A 14,020-nucleotide genomic window follows, 5' to 3' on the forward strand; every position below is an offset into this window, starting at 1 on the left:
GGGACGGAAGTGGGTGGGGGCGGCGGCCGCGCCGCGCCTTTGTTGCTGCGCCGGGACCCCGCGGGCCCACGGGAGCGCCCCATCGCGGCGGCCCGGGGATCGGTCGCCCCTCCCAGTTCGCCGACCCCGGCAGGACCGCCCGGAGCCCGAGCCTAACTGACCCCTCCTCCGGCCCCCGGAGGAGGGCGCGCCGCAGCGCGTCCTAGTGTCTGCCAGCCGGAGCCCGGCGAGGCCGATGCCCGCCCTCGGCCACCGCGCCAAGGGACGCTCCTCACCTTCTTTCCGAGCTTTCCCCAGGCCTCCGGGGGCACAATCGCCGCTCCCCGCCCCACAGCAGCTGGGCAGCCCCGACTCTCGACAGCGCCACGGCCACTCCCTGACTCCCTGCACAGAGTGAGGACCGGGTCCCCCTCCCGGGAGGATTCACCGCTCCTCACCTGGAGCCTCGCTCGAGTCCCCTCCCCTCCGCCGATCCGCGCGACGACCAGGAGCGGGCGCCCTCTGCCGGGCCTCCCGGCCGGAGCTCCCCAGGCCGGAGTGGGTCGGGAACATGGAGCCCGGCCGAGCGCGGGGAAACCCGCGGCCACCCCTCGGGAGCAGGGGCCATTGCGCCGGGACCGTCCCGGGCCGCCAAGCCCGGGCTGGGCCCGACCTCGGGCCAAGAGGACCAGAGCTGTCCCTGAACCCCGGGGCCACGGCGCGCCCGGAGTCACCACCCCACTCGCGGGCCGGCGGGTCCAGCCCTGCCCCCGGGAGGCGTCCCCAGGAACCCGCCATCAATCGCGTGCGCACGGAAAGTCAGTTTAAAAGCCCCGGAAAGTCAGTTTCACTGTGTGAAAACAAAGTTTGGGTCCTCGTTCCCAGTAGCCCTCCTCCGCCCGAATTAAAGGGACGGAGGGGAGGGCGGAGGCCTGTCACAACCCCCGGGTCCTAGGACTTGGAAGACGCCTGGGGCGAGCTTCAGAGACAGTCGCAGCCCGGGTGGAGCCCAAGGTCGGCCGGCGCGTTGCCCCCCAGCCGGGGGGTGTGGCTGGCCCATGACTCGCTCTTTCGCCCGGGTAAACACACTTCCAGCAGGTGAGCCTACCCGCCCCCGCCTCTGCCCTGCGCCAGGTCCTGGGTGCAAGTGTGGAGGGGGACCAGGGGGAGCCGAGAGGACACCCAGGCGCGATGGGCCGCGTCCCCCGCCGAGCGCGTCCACGCGCGCGCCCCGCCTCCCCGCACTCACCTAGCCCGCGGGCTCGCCCACCTGCCGGCCGGCAGCCGGCGCACAGCTCCCCGCGGCGACGACGGTGGCGGGGGGCGCACGCTGGTCCCTGCGCGAGCTGGCTGTCGGCGAGGGAACCGGGAGAGTCTGTCCGGCGCCCCGGCGCCGCAGCTGCCCGAGCAGACAAGTTGCGAGGCGGCTCAGGGCCGAGCGGGCGCCTCCGTCCCCGAGTGCGGGCGCGCGAGTCCCGGCGCAGCGGGCGGGCGCCGGGTAGTAGTTGTAGGGCCCCCGGGTGTCGGCCGCCGGGCGTTCTGAGTGGCTCGGACCGCGAGCCAGGCTGGAGGGGCCGGCGCGACCCACCCCCTCGGCACGCGCACGCGCCGGCCCGGGGACGCGCACGCGCGCGCGCCCGGCGGCTCCGGGGCCCCGGGGCTCGCCGCGCTACCCGCGCTACCCGCGCTGCCCGCGCTCCAGTCCCGCGTGTTGCCCGAGGGGCGCCGCTGACCTTAGAGACCCCGAGCAGGCGCCCTGAGTGTCCAGCAGATGCAGGGATAAAAGCGTCCGACGTGTGCGAAGGTTGTAGCCGCAGTTGTCAGGGAGACCGTCCTGGTTGTCAGGGGGACCGTCCTGGCCCCGCGGCTCACAACTGTGAAAAAGTCACGTCACCCTCCGACCTGGCCGTCTTGACGGGGGACCAACCCCTCTCTCCGTGGTTCTCACACTTCACACTTCGGCGGATCAGAATCGCCCGCCCACCTGAGCCTAGTCAGGACACAGAGCGCTAGCTCCTCCCCACTTTCTCATTCTTTACATCTGCCAGGTGAGGCCAGGCAGCTGTGCAGACTAAACAGCTGAGGTGCGTGAAGTGCTTGGTAATCTGCAAAGCAGTGGCTAAATCTAAACTTGCGAAATCCACCCGTGCTACTTGTCTGTTTCACTAGCAGGTGTTCCCATTTAATCTCCCTCCAATCCCTGCTTCTTTTCCTCTGAGTGTTAAGACTTACTTTCCTGCTAGGAGGCAGCAAGCTTAGGCATGGCAGCCCCCATGGGAGGAGAGAAAGGCGAGCGCGTCAGCTTCCTAGGGCCGCCATCACAAACTACCAGACGCTGCGGCCTAGACCACAGAAGCTTCTTTTCTCACGGATCTGGAGGCTGGAAGTCCAAGATGGAGGCGTCTGTCAGGAGGGTTGGTTTCTTCCAAGGCCTCTCTCTCCTTGCCTCGCGGGTGGCTGCCTTCTCTGTCTTGGCCTGGGCTCTCCTATGTGTCTGTGTCTAATGTTCTCTTTTAAAGACACCAGTCACACTGGATGACAGCCTACCCATAAGCCCTCATTTTAACTCAGTTACCTCTTTACAGACCCTCTCTCCAAATACAGGCACATTCGGAGGTACTAGGAGTTAGTGCTTCAACAGATGAACTTGGGGGGTCGGGGGGGGGGGGTGCGGCAGGGCCTGGGGACGCAGCTCAACCCATAACAAACAGGGAGCGCCACTGCCCCGAAGGTCCTGGCACAGAATTTGAGCGTCAGCCTTCCCTCCTCCCTACTTATCCCTGTACCCTCCCCGTAGGCTGGCCTGTGTGTGGACTGACGCACACTGAAAGGCTGAGATTCAAAGCTGGAAGGACTGAAAATCCAGTAACAAAACGGCCCTCTTAGCTCAGGGTCCTGGGAAATACGATCAGGACAACACTGCAGTGTGTGAAATGGATATTGGAGAATGTATCAGCAATTTGGAACCCTGACCCAGCAGATATTTCAGAACCAGCCCATTACAGTTTGTTAATGCCTAAGTACAGAGTCACCCTTACCTTCGTCCTGCCTTTGTTGGAGCCATGCCATCTCCAGAAGCCTCCTGAACGAGGGACTGTTGAATAAACGCAGTAAAGACGCTTCCCTCCTCCTAGCTCCCTGGGAGAACTCTGGCAGCATCGAAGCTAGGAAAGGCAGGTGGAAGCAAAGACAAGGGCGATTTGCACGGATCCCAGGCTCACCAGACCCAGCTGATCCTCAGCAAGTCAGCAATAACCCTGAATTTGGGGCCTTCCCAGAGCCTCATTCCCAATCCTCTGCTGGTCCCAGCTTTGCTGTGTGGCTTCATCTAACACCAGGCTAGACCGCTCCCCAATCTCCAAATCCAAGTGGCTATTGGATCGGCTTGGGCACTCCAAAGTCGGTGTGTCCATCATTGAACCCTTTCCCCAGACTTTGTCTCCCTGCCTGCACCCTCGATCTGAGCGGATGGCCCAGACGCACATCCGAGACAGGACCTGCTTCAAGCCACCCGCTACTGTGTCCTTGATGCCTCACAGAGGCCTCCCCGCTTACCCATTCCCACCGCCGTTGCCCCAGCCAAGGCCCTTCGTACAGTTTCTCCTCTGGTTTTCGACACCGGCCCCCCAGATAGACCCGCTGCCCCAGCCTGCCTCTGGCCAGCATCACCCACGCTGCTCCTTTAGGGATCTTTCAAAGCCAGAAACCTCGTTATCCTGTGCCCTTCTTAAAACCTCTCAGTGGATTTCCTTTATGTTTCGGGAGAAAATTCAAGCGCCTTTGCTCCCCTCCTCTGGAGGCTCATCTCTGACCATTTCCCACCTGTTTCCTTCGCTGGCGCGACAGAGACCACTCACAATGCCTGCAGACTCGAGAGGGCTCCTGCCCTCAGAGCACAAACCCCTAGGACTCTCTTGGTCTAAGGAGACGGTGTCACTCCTCTTCCAGCGTCCTCCAGAGAGCCACCAGGTCTGGGAAGCCCACCCACTCCTTCCTGAATTGGGGGGGGGTCCCCACAGCACCCCAGGTGCATCTCGGTTGTAGCAGAACATTGGCCATGATTCCTGGATCACCCTTCTGCAACCAAGAGGTCCTGGACAACAGGATCCTTATCCATTTTTGTAAGCCGAAGTCTAGGCTGCACTGAATGCTCAAAAAAAAAAAAAAAAAGTTTGCTTTAAGGAATGAATTAATTCTTAGAAATTCAGAGGATTTAGTCAAATGTGGCATCTGTTAGCAAGTCCCTTATTTGGAGCAAGCTTCACTTTTTCTGACAATACTTGTGAACACTCTCCCTTAAGTCACTTCCTGTTTGAATTATAGGTTCATCCTTTAGAATCGCTAATTAACTTCTATGCTTCCTAAATACCCAGGGTGCCTCTGGGGTTTTCAAGCTGCTGGTCACGGAATCAGTTTTATGGGTAGAGATGAGCATTTTTTTTTAATGAAACAGAATTAGAATTAAACACATGCATCCTGCCTAGTAAGAGTTAGTGTTGTTTTCATAAAACTTTTGTTAACTATAATTCTGAATGGTGTGTGTGTGTGTGTGTGTGTGTGTGTGTGTGTGTGTGTACAAGGTTGCTGTGTCGTCCAATTTATCCCTTCCTGTGGGTAATGGTTAAAAGCTGGGGCAACGCTATCTTACAGAGGGCTGGAGTTGTGCTCTCACCAGATGACATATTTTTAGAGACACTGGAAAAGGGGGTCATTAAGCAGAGAACATTTTCTGGAAAGAAATTCTGAGCCAGACTTTTAATCAAGGAATTGGCCAAGTGGAGAGTAAAACACAGGACTCCCTCTGGCACACAGTAGGTGCCCCCTAAGTGCTTGGATTGCCTGGTCTATTCATGGAGATGTGTGCGGGAAGTTCTCTTGGCTGGAATCTGTCAAGGAGTAATAAGAAATGAGATCAGTGACACAGAGCAGAGGAAGGAGGCCTGGGTTGTGGCCAGACCTTGCCCTGAGGTTTCACGAACAGGAGGTGGAGTGACATGGGATTTCCTAACCCGGCTTCCATCACGAACGTTCCAAGATCAAATGTTACGAAGCAAACCTTTGCTGAAATAAAAATACCACTTTCCCTGGGTTAGAGTGGGAGATGTAAGTGCTCAAGGCAATGAATTCAGATGAGAAGCTGTATTTTCTCATCTCTGACCGTCAACTCGTCTGGAAAGCCTGTGGGGAGAAGGGCCTAAATGAGACAGGATTATGAAATGAGGAGAAGTAACAGGTGGCCCTTATAAAACTATAACCTTGAGAGATCTGCCAAGTATTTCCATCCATATTAGACGCCTTTAACTGAGAAACCGAGACCCAGCCCACAACTATTCGGAAGGCAAGGTCCTCACTCCCTAAAGTTTAGAAGCTGCAAAAGAAGGTTGCCGTGTAAATAAAGAACACGTATTATTGCTACTATGTTTTTTCATTGCTTAAGTCGTTCTGATTTGGGCGGATGAGAAGAATAAAAACTTGGACCGGGGGGATAGAGATAAGATTTTGGGAGGGTTGTTAACTTTAAAAAAAAATGTTAGACTTTTTTATTTTATGGCGGTAACACTGGTTTATAACATTATATAAGGTTCATGAACCCAATATTCTATTTCAATTTCAATATACCTTACAGCGTGCTCACCACCAGAAATTTAGTTTCCATCCATCACCGTAGAGCTGATCCCCTTTACCTATTTTACTCTTCCTCTTACCCCTTCCCCTCTGTTCTCTGTATCTACATGTGTGTTTTTGTTTGGTTTGTCCACTTATTTTGTTTTGTTTGTTTTTTATATTCCACATGAGTGAAATCATACAGTATTTAGACAAGATTTTTAAAAAGAGAAACAAATAGGGTGGACCAGAGATAGCCAAAATTATAATGAAAAAGAAATTCTAGAAGACAATTTCTCTGTTCTCTTGCTTCTAAGTAGAAATACACTTGGCCATGAATATTATAGAATTATATTTTAAATTTGAAAGATGGACAAAATCTGAAAGAAATCAGACTGTCACAAGCATGAGTTTTAATAAAACTTTAAAATGGGTTCCAGATTCTTCTTTCAGCTTTTGAAAACACACACACACAACAGGATGGGTTGGCCAAAAAAATGTGGTTTCAGAAAATTCCTGGGGACTGAAATATTCTTTGATATTATTTATAACACTAGCCATGTCTCAACCACCTAAACTACCTAGATGGGTGTTAGTTGAATTTTCCCCCTAAACACAGAGAAGAATCTTTGACCATATTTCACCCTCCACTCCCAATTTTGTGTAATTATACAAGTAATAAACCCTTCTTTAATATCTTGAAAATTAGCAGTAGTTTGGGTACCAACAGGAGTATATAAATGAAGGTACTGATAAAAATTGAAAATATAGGTGGGACAGAACTAACTTAGCAGAAGTTTCTCATCTCCTTCAAAGGACCTGCTGAAAGAGGCTACGTAGTTACTTCCTTGATGCTGCTGTCTCTTTTGGAACTGCCAACTTTTTTTGGCTATGCAAATTGGTAGTAAATCTTCATTCTTTGTGTAGCTGATTTCTGCCCACTCACTACTTCACCTGTCACTTCCTCCTTTCGGCCTCCTGTTGGCTGTGGTCCATTTTCTAGTTTATTTACCTGCTTCTCCATCCTCTGAGGGTTGCAGAGCTAGCCTGCTTGGGTTCAAAGCTGTGTTACTTTGGGCCAGTTATTTAACCTCTCTGTTCCTCAGTTTCCTTATCGATAAACTGGGGGTAATAGTCCTCCTGTCCTGAGGACTTTTATAAAGAATTTAGAGAAAAAAAAAAAGAGAGAGAAAAAAAAAAAAAAGAATTTAGAGCATGCAACTGACAAGTTAATATCCAAAATATATAAACAGCTCATACAAGTCAATATCAAAAATCAAATAACCCAATCAAAAAATGGGTAGAAGACCTAAATAGACATCTCCACAAAGAAAACATACAGATGGCCAACAGGCACACTCAAAGATGCTCAGCATTGCTAATTATTAGAAAAATGCAAGTCAAAACCACAAGTTAGGGCTTCCCTGGTGGTGCAGTGCTTAAGAATCTGCCTGCCAATGCAGGGGACACAGGTTTGAGCCCCGGTCCGGGAAGATCCCACGTGCCACAGAGCACCTAAGCCTGTGCACCACAGCCCGTGAGCCACAACTACTGAAGCCTGCCTGCCTAGAGCCCGTGCTTCACAACAAGAGACGCCACTGCAATGAGAAGCCTGTGCACCGCAACGAAGAGCAGCCCCCACTCGCTGCAACTAGAGAAAGCCTGCACACAGCAATGAAGACCCAACACAGCCAAAAATAAATAAAAAAAAATAAAATAATTTTTAAAAAGCTTTAAAAAATCCCCACAAGTTATCACATCACACTGGTCAGAATGTTTATCATCAATATGTCTACAAATAACAAATGCTGGAGAGGGTGTGGAGAAAGGGGAACCCTCTTGCACTGTTGGTGGGAATGTAAATTGGTGCAGCCACTATGGAGAACAGGATGGAGGTTCCTTAAAAAACTAAACATAGAGCCACCATATGATCCTGCAATCCCATTCCTGGGTATATATCCAGAAAAGACAAAAACTGTAATTTGAAAAGATACATGCACCCAATGTTCATAGCTGCACTATTTACAGTAGCCAAGACATGCAAGCAACGTAAGTGTCCATTAACAGATGAATGGATAAAGAAGATGTGTACATATATGTATACACACACACAATGGAATACTACTCAGCCATAAAAGAATGAAATAATGCCATTGGCAGCAACATGGATGGACCTAGAGATTATCATACTAAGGGAAGTAAGTCAGACAGAGAAAGACAAATATTATATGAAATCACTTATATGTAGAATCTAAAAAATAATACAAATGAATCTATATACAAAACATAAACAGACTCACAAACATAGAAAGCAAACTTAACGGTTACCAGAGGTAAAGGAGGGGGGATAAATTAGGAGTATGGGATTAAAGATACGAACTACTGTACATAAAGTAGATAAGCAACAAGGATTCACTATATAGAATAGGGAACTATATTCAATAGCTTTGAATGACCTATAATGGAAAATAATCTGAAAAAATATATATATAACTGAATCACTTTGCTGTACACCCAAAACTAATACAACACTGTAAATCAGCTATATCTCAACTTAAAAAAAATGCTCATACTATGTGACCCGGAAATTCCAGTGAGAAAAACAAAATTTAGGATAATCCCTCGAACATGGTAAGTGGTTAGTAAACAGTGACTGTTGTTCTTAGTTATTGTACATGGAAACTTCACCCATCGTTCTCTCAGTTAATTATTTGCACGAGAACCACTCTGGACGTTGTCAATGTCAGTAGTCTGGATACTAGGATGGCCCCTCCACGCATCATCACAAGCGTTTCACTTGTTTGTTGCAACAAATCTTTCAGCTCCTCGGGCCCTGTGCCGGACCCTCGGCAGAAAGCTATAGGCCGGCATCTTTGCATTTGAGATAACAAAGGAAACAGTTATTGTTGGTAGTCACTGACAGGTGAGGTCTGAAGATGTCCAAGTTATAGTTATATGGTGCCTTTCCCAATAGACTGTAAAGCCCTTGAGGGCTGACCCCCACTGTCCTGACTGGAAGGAAATTCGTTTTGCCCTGGGTTTCCTTTCTCAGTAATGCCAGGATCCCCAGAGTTGTTTAGATCATACTCTGCCCCCTGTCATCAGCTGAGCCCCTCAGGGAGCCCCTCAAAGCTGATCTCCACAACCTCCGACTTCTAGACATACCAGGGGCTGGGCTCAGGAATGGTGCCTTTGTGAGAGACACCGGAACAGAGCTGCCAGGGGGCCGCAGGGGCTAAACTCATGACAGAGGCGTAGAAATTAGCCAGTGAAGAAAGAAAGACAGAAAACCCCAGGGAGACAGTCTATTCGCATTTCAAGGGTATTACACACGAGTTATTAGTTTCATTTTTCTGCCAGCACAAAACCACCTAAGTGACCTTGAAAATACCATCCCTACCTTCTGCCTCATGGCTCTAGCGCCAGGTCCCACCTCCACCAGCCGGACGAGAGCTAGTCTGGCCCCTTCGCAGTGAGCCCGGGCTGGGCCACTCCCCACGCTCCCGTGGCGGTGGACCTACCAGCACGCAGCACCATCTGTGCTTTTTGGAAAGTTTCTTGAACCCCTTACAATCGCACTCTCACCCAGAGCCCTACGCCTTAATTTAAGCCCTTTGCCTCCAGTTCCATTCCTGGCGAGACAGCAAACAGCCTCATATCAATCGTCGCAGAGACGATATTCCTTTTGAGGGAGCTGGAGTCTTCGTGTTTTTGTCCTATCACGTAGCCACTGCAGAGAGGAGATTTTTTTTTTTCCCATTCCACCCCTGTTTATTAAAAACAGCCCTTTTATCCTCCTTATCAAATCTTGCCGAACTCTGAACCAGGGTTCTATTTCATGTGACAGGATAAAAAATAAGTAGTTCTCCCCTTCGCCTTGAACTGGAACAACCCAGGAACTAAAAGACTAGCCACGCAGTCAGAGGCCTACAGGGCCTTTTCCTGGTATGGGTGTGAATCGAAGATGTGCCTCTGACTCTAACCTGATCTGCCTTGGAGAAGATGATGTCAGAAGAGGCTTCACGAAACCCAACTCCAGAAAATTAAAGCCAATAGCCTTGCTCAGCCAGGACAGAAAGGGCATTGGAACCATTCAGAGGTATCACCCGACCTGATAGAAATCACAGGGTCTCGCCTACCATGCTCAGACACGGTCTGTGTACAAGAGCTGGGCTGGCACACCCAGAAGGCTTGCAGTCATGTTACAGGACTGTCTTATTTCCAGGACCCGGCCCTGGAAATTGCAGCTAAACCCCAGAGGCACATCCCTCAAGAGGGCTCAAAGAGAACCAGCCGGAAATCTGTGCTGAAGATCAAAATCTGGGGTTAATCACCGGTCTTAAGAATAGTGCTTTCTTCCAGACAGTGTAATAGATCTTTCCTAAGAGATTAAGACAGCAGCTACAGAGCCAGCCAGGAACCTGCCCACGTTGCCAGGGCCCGCGGCTGGGTGTTCGGGGCGTGGTGGCTGGGCTGGGTGGTGGACCATAGGCATCGTGCCCACCTTCCGGTTGCTGCCGCTGCTGGGTTCTTGCCCCATCCCCCCCCGCCGTGATGCTAGTCATCCTGGCTCTGCCCCTCTCCCACTCCTCAACGCCCCTCTTTCCCTCAGTTAACAGGTGGATGGTATTGGTCAGGCTGCTTTCAGCTAAGAGCAATAGACAACCCTCTTCCTGTTAGCTTAAAGAGCGCGGCTCCATTAGGAGTCACGCAGAGGGTTTTAGGATTTGCTCGGTCTGGGGACTTTAAAGTCTGTTTCCCTGCAGGCTCTTTTTGCAAGCTTCATCCTCAGGCTGGGGGCAGGAAGATGCTGCAGCTGTTTGCAGACGTCACGTCTATGCTTGACAATGTCCACAAAAAGAAAGGAAAAGTCACTCCTGGAAGTTCTTTAAGAAGACTGAGAAATGAATTTCCCCTAGGCCTCCAGGAACTTAAAGTCTGTTTGTAGGCCATTGGCTCCAATTACATGTGCTCGTTCCTAAATCAGTCACCAGCAAGAGAGGCGGAGCCCCCCTTGAGCAATTGGGCCAGCCCTGGAGTTGAGGGTATCGATCCTGTTCGTTCCCCTTGAGGCCCTGTGACTATGGGGGGAAGGGGAGAGGCCTGAACAAAACCAGGGTTCTGTTACCAAAAATTAAGGGATGGAAAGGATGCTGACTAGGTGGTTATGCTGTGCTCTGCCACCGGATATGTATTTATTATCTTTTTTAATCATCATAAATAAAAGCTATGGTAATCATTATGCTTTCCCCAATATTCTGTCCCTCCTCCTTCTGGGAACACGGTAGCACTGAACTTCTTGACCCCCCCGCCCCGTGAGGCTATGTCACCAGATCCGGCCAGTGAGCTGTGAACTGAAATGATGCGTGTGTCTTCTGGGCCAGAACATTTAATTGCCTGCCCTAGTTTCTCCAGGCAGTTCTTTTCCTCTGCCACAGGGACCAGCAATGGTCCAGATAACGGCTGTCCCATCAGCCTTGTCCTGGAGTGAGGACAGTGGAGACCAGGGCCTCCAGGCCACATGCAATGAACAAGTGGCATGATAAAGAAAAAAACACACACTTTGATGTTTGGAGATAATTTGTTACTGCAGCAAAAGCCCAGTGTATTTCAGCTGATACAGTAGCTTACGTCTAATGGAGTGTTTCCCATGTTCCAGGCATGTGATAACACATTATCAGTAGTTTCAATGGACAGGAGAAGTCAGGAGTGGCGGGGCCCCTACCCACATCCCCAAGGCGACTTCACTCCTAGGCATTTCCACCAATTGGCACTTGCCTAAGGATGTATCTAAGTTCGGGTTGCTCCACCGCACAACAGATAAATGTCCTAAGGATTCTGGAGCAGAGAACAAGTGAGTATTGGTGCATGTGAATAGGAGTCACCAGAAAAAGATAGGAACATTCAGGTATACACGGACGCTGCGACTTCGGTAAGAGGAGAAGGGGAAAATACGCCACTGGAATACATTCTCCACAGTTCTCTTGTGTTTCTGCACACCTTGTGATCAACGCACTGATCTGCCTTTCCTTCCAACTACCCTGTCAAGGATGTTTGTGTAGCAAATAGTTTGCAAGCTAGAGATAATGCTTCCCCCAGAGCAAAGATCGGGTTTGCCTACCCCCTTGGAAGGCAGAGATAGTATCTTTCTCTGAAGCAGAGGCAAGTATACTTACTCTCCAGTATGATAAAGACAATGTCTTGCTTCCCAGCAAAGCAGGCATGCTTCATGCCCATTATAATATGAGTCAGGCTCCTTAAGCTCCAGGCTCCCCTCCGGTAATGCAACCCACTGGGTGTGTAGCTGTCATCACCGTGTGGGAATTGACACTTCGGTGCAAACATTCTGATACACTAGTTACTGCTACTGCTGTGGGTAATAGACTGTCCTTTGTCTCTGACCCAGGAATCTTACCTCTCCTGGCAGCATTAATGGAACTGTGGCAGGCTAACTTTTTAGCCTGCCAGTGGGGTGAATCTCAGACCCTTCATAATTCCGGACACATGTGGTTGTTTATGGACAGGTAACATTCCAAATTAAGCATATAGAGAGAAGTTAGAGAGAAACCTTTTTTATCTCAGGAATTTGCCCAGAGAAATTGATCTTCTTCCTATTAATATCCATTATTTTCCTTTCTTAAAACTGGTAGATGATTAAAAAGAGAATTTTCTCTAGAATCTTCACATCCACCTGAGACTCTAAGCAACCAGCTTGTGAAAATAAACCAGAATGCTACCCAGGGAGATCATTCTCAAACTGCCTGATTGCAGGTCTGCTCTTGCAGCCCCTGCGTCTGTCTTCAAATATCAGAAAACCTTGGCACCAAGTTTCCAAATTGGAAGTGAAATCTGCTCAGTGAGGATCTGATTTGAACAGAGTGTGGAATTGACTCTAAGGGTTTGGTATAAGCTTTAACATCTGACTTATAAATGCGTCACCTGCTATGTGCTGAATGAAGAAAACTTACTACAGACAACCAGGGCTCAGAGAACAATGGATTTTGCAGAGTTCTTTGCGCACAACTACACATTTCCCCCCGCAGTATTCAGTGTCAAAAGTTTAAGTAGGGCTTCCCTGGTGGCGCAGTGGTTGAGAGTCCGCCTGCCGATGCAGGGGACACGGGTTCGTGCCCCGGTCCGGGAAGATCCCACATGCCGCAGAGCGTCTGGGCCCGTGGGCCATGGCCGCTGAGCCTGCGCGTCAGGAGCCTGTGCTCCGCAACGGGAGAGGCCGCAACAGTGAGAGGCCCGCGTACCGAAAGAAAAAAAAAAAAAGTTTAAGTAATTCCTATAAGACACCACAGAGTTATGACAGGTCATACAGGAGAGAGGGATGCAAGTATATTTTTACCTTTGCAAAAAACAAAGGACAAGATAAGACAACCTGCATGGAACTGAGACCATCCGAAGGATAATCTTTAGACCCGAGTCACTGAGTCAGACTTCAATGATTAATTTTTATAAATGAATCTACATTGTGTCAAGCTGCCTCTCGATCATAGATTATCTGAGTCTATGAGACGTGTTGGGGAAAACCTCATAGGATAAAAATGAATCATCAGTATGGCATTTCAGCAAGACCTCAACCCATTTATTTTCCAGTATTAAGTTCGTTCACTGATTAATTCAATCTGAATAATTTCCCGAACGCTTAGTAATGTGTTAGGCTAAAACAGATACAGTCCCTGCCCTTAGAAATGTTCTCTCGAGAAGGTTTGACTTTGAAATATGTTAAGTGCCACGAAGAAAAAGTAAACAGTGTTGTGAGAGCTTATAATAGGAGCCCTACCCACTTCTGGGAGGCTCAGGAAAGGCTTCCCTGAAGATGGGACACTGGAGCTGAAATCTCAAGGCTTTAAAGGGATTTACTGTGCAAAGAAGTTGGGGATGGAACAGGGGTGACAGGGGGAGGTTAGAAGATTATTCCAGGCTGAGAGAACAGCATGTCCAAAGGCCTAGCGACAGATGCATCCTTTTTACTTTTAGGGCAATGAAAAGGGTCAAGTCCAAAATCTGGGACCATTTGAGCAACAAAATATATAATGAGAGCAATAGATTATATCATAGAATAAAATAAATACCCACCAGGCCACAGTGATAATCAACAATCAGATAAATAAATGAACAAGAAGATAAGCTATTCTTGCAGTAGAATTCCAATTAATAAACGTAAAAAGGATAATGGACATAGAGAATCACCATTTGAAAAACACCACGGTAATGATTACTGCATGCAAGAATCATCAATTGGTGATAAAATTGGCAGGTAAAACGATGATGAGAAACATTATACTTACATAGATTCACAATGTCTCTTCTCCCCATCCCTCCAATAAAGGGTAACTTTACGACGCAGACACCATCTTGACCAAGGGCTCAAAGTTAACACCAGTTAATGAGATGTGACTATCACGTACCTCCTAATATGGTACGCTGA

At 49.5% G+C, this 14,020-nt stretch overlaps 1 protein-coding gene across 5 annotated transcripts in view; it reads right to left on the reverse strand.

The window, feature by feature from the left end:
- Nucleotides 1-1,420, reverse strand: part of SVIL (supervillin) — a 235,164-nt gene extending 233,744 nt beyond the window's left edge. For all 5 annotated transcript variants that reach the window (XM_060006356.1, XM_060006359.1, XM_060006358.1 and 2 more), the window contains exon 1: nt 1,229-1,420. The gene's annotated coding sequence lies outside the window, so the exon portion shown is untranslated. The remainder of the gene's footprint in view (nt 1-1,228) is intronic.
- Nucleotides 1,421-14,020: the final 12,600 nt, after the last annotated feature.

This window comes from Delphinus delphis, chromosome 2 (assembly GCF_949987515.2).
Source record: "Delphinus delphis chromosome 2, mDelDel1.2, whole genome shotgun sequence".
NCBI classification, from domain to species: domain Eukaryota; kingdom Metazoa; phylum Chordata; class Mammalia; order Artiodactyla; family Delphinidae; genus Delphinus; species Delphinus delphis.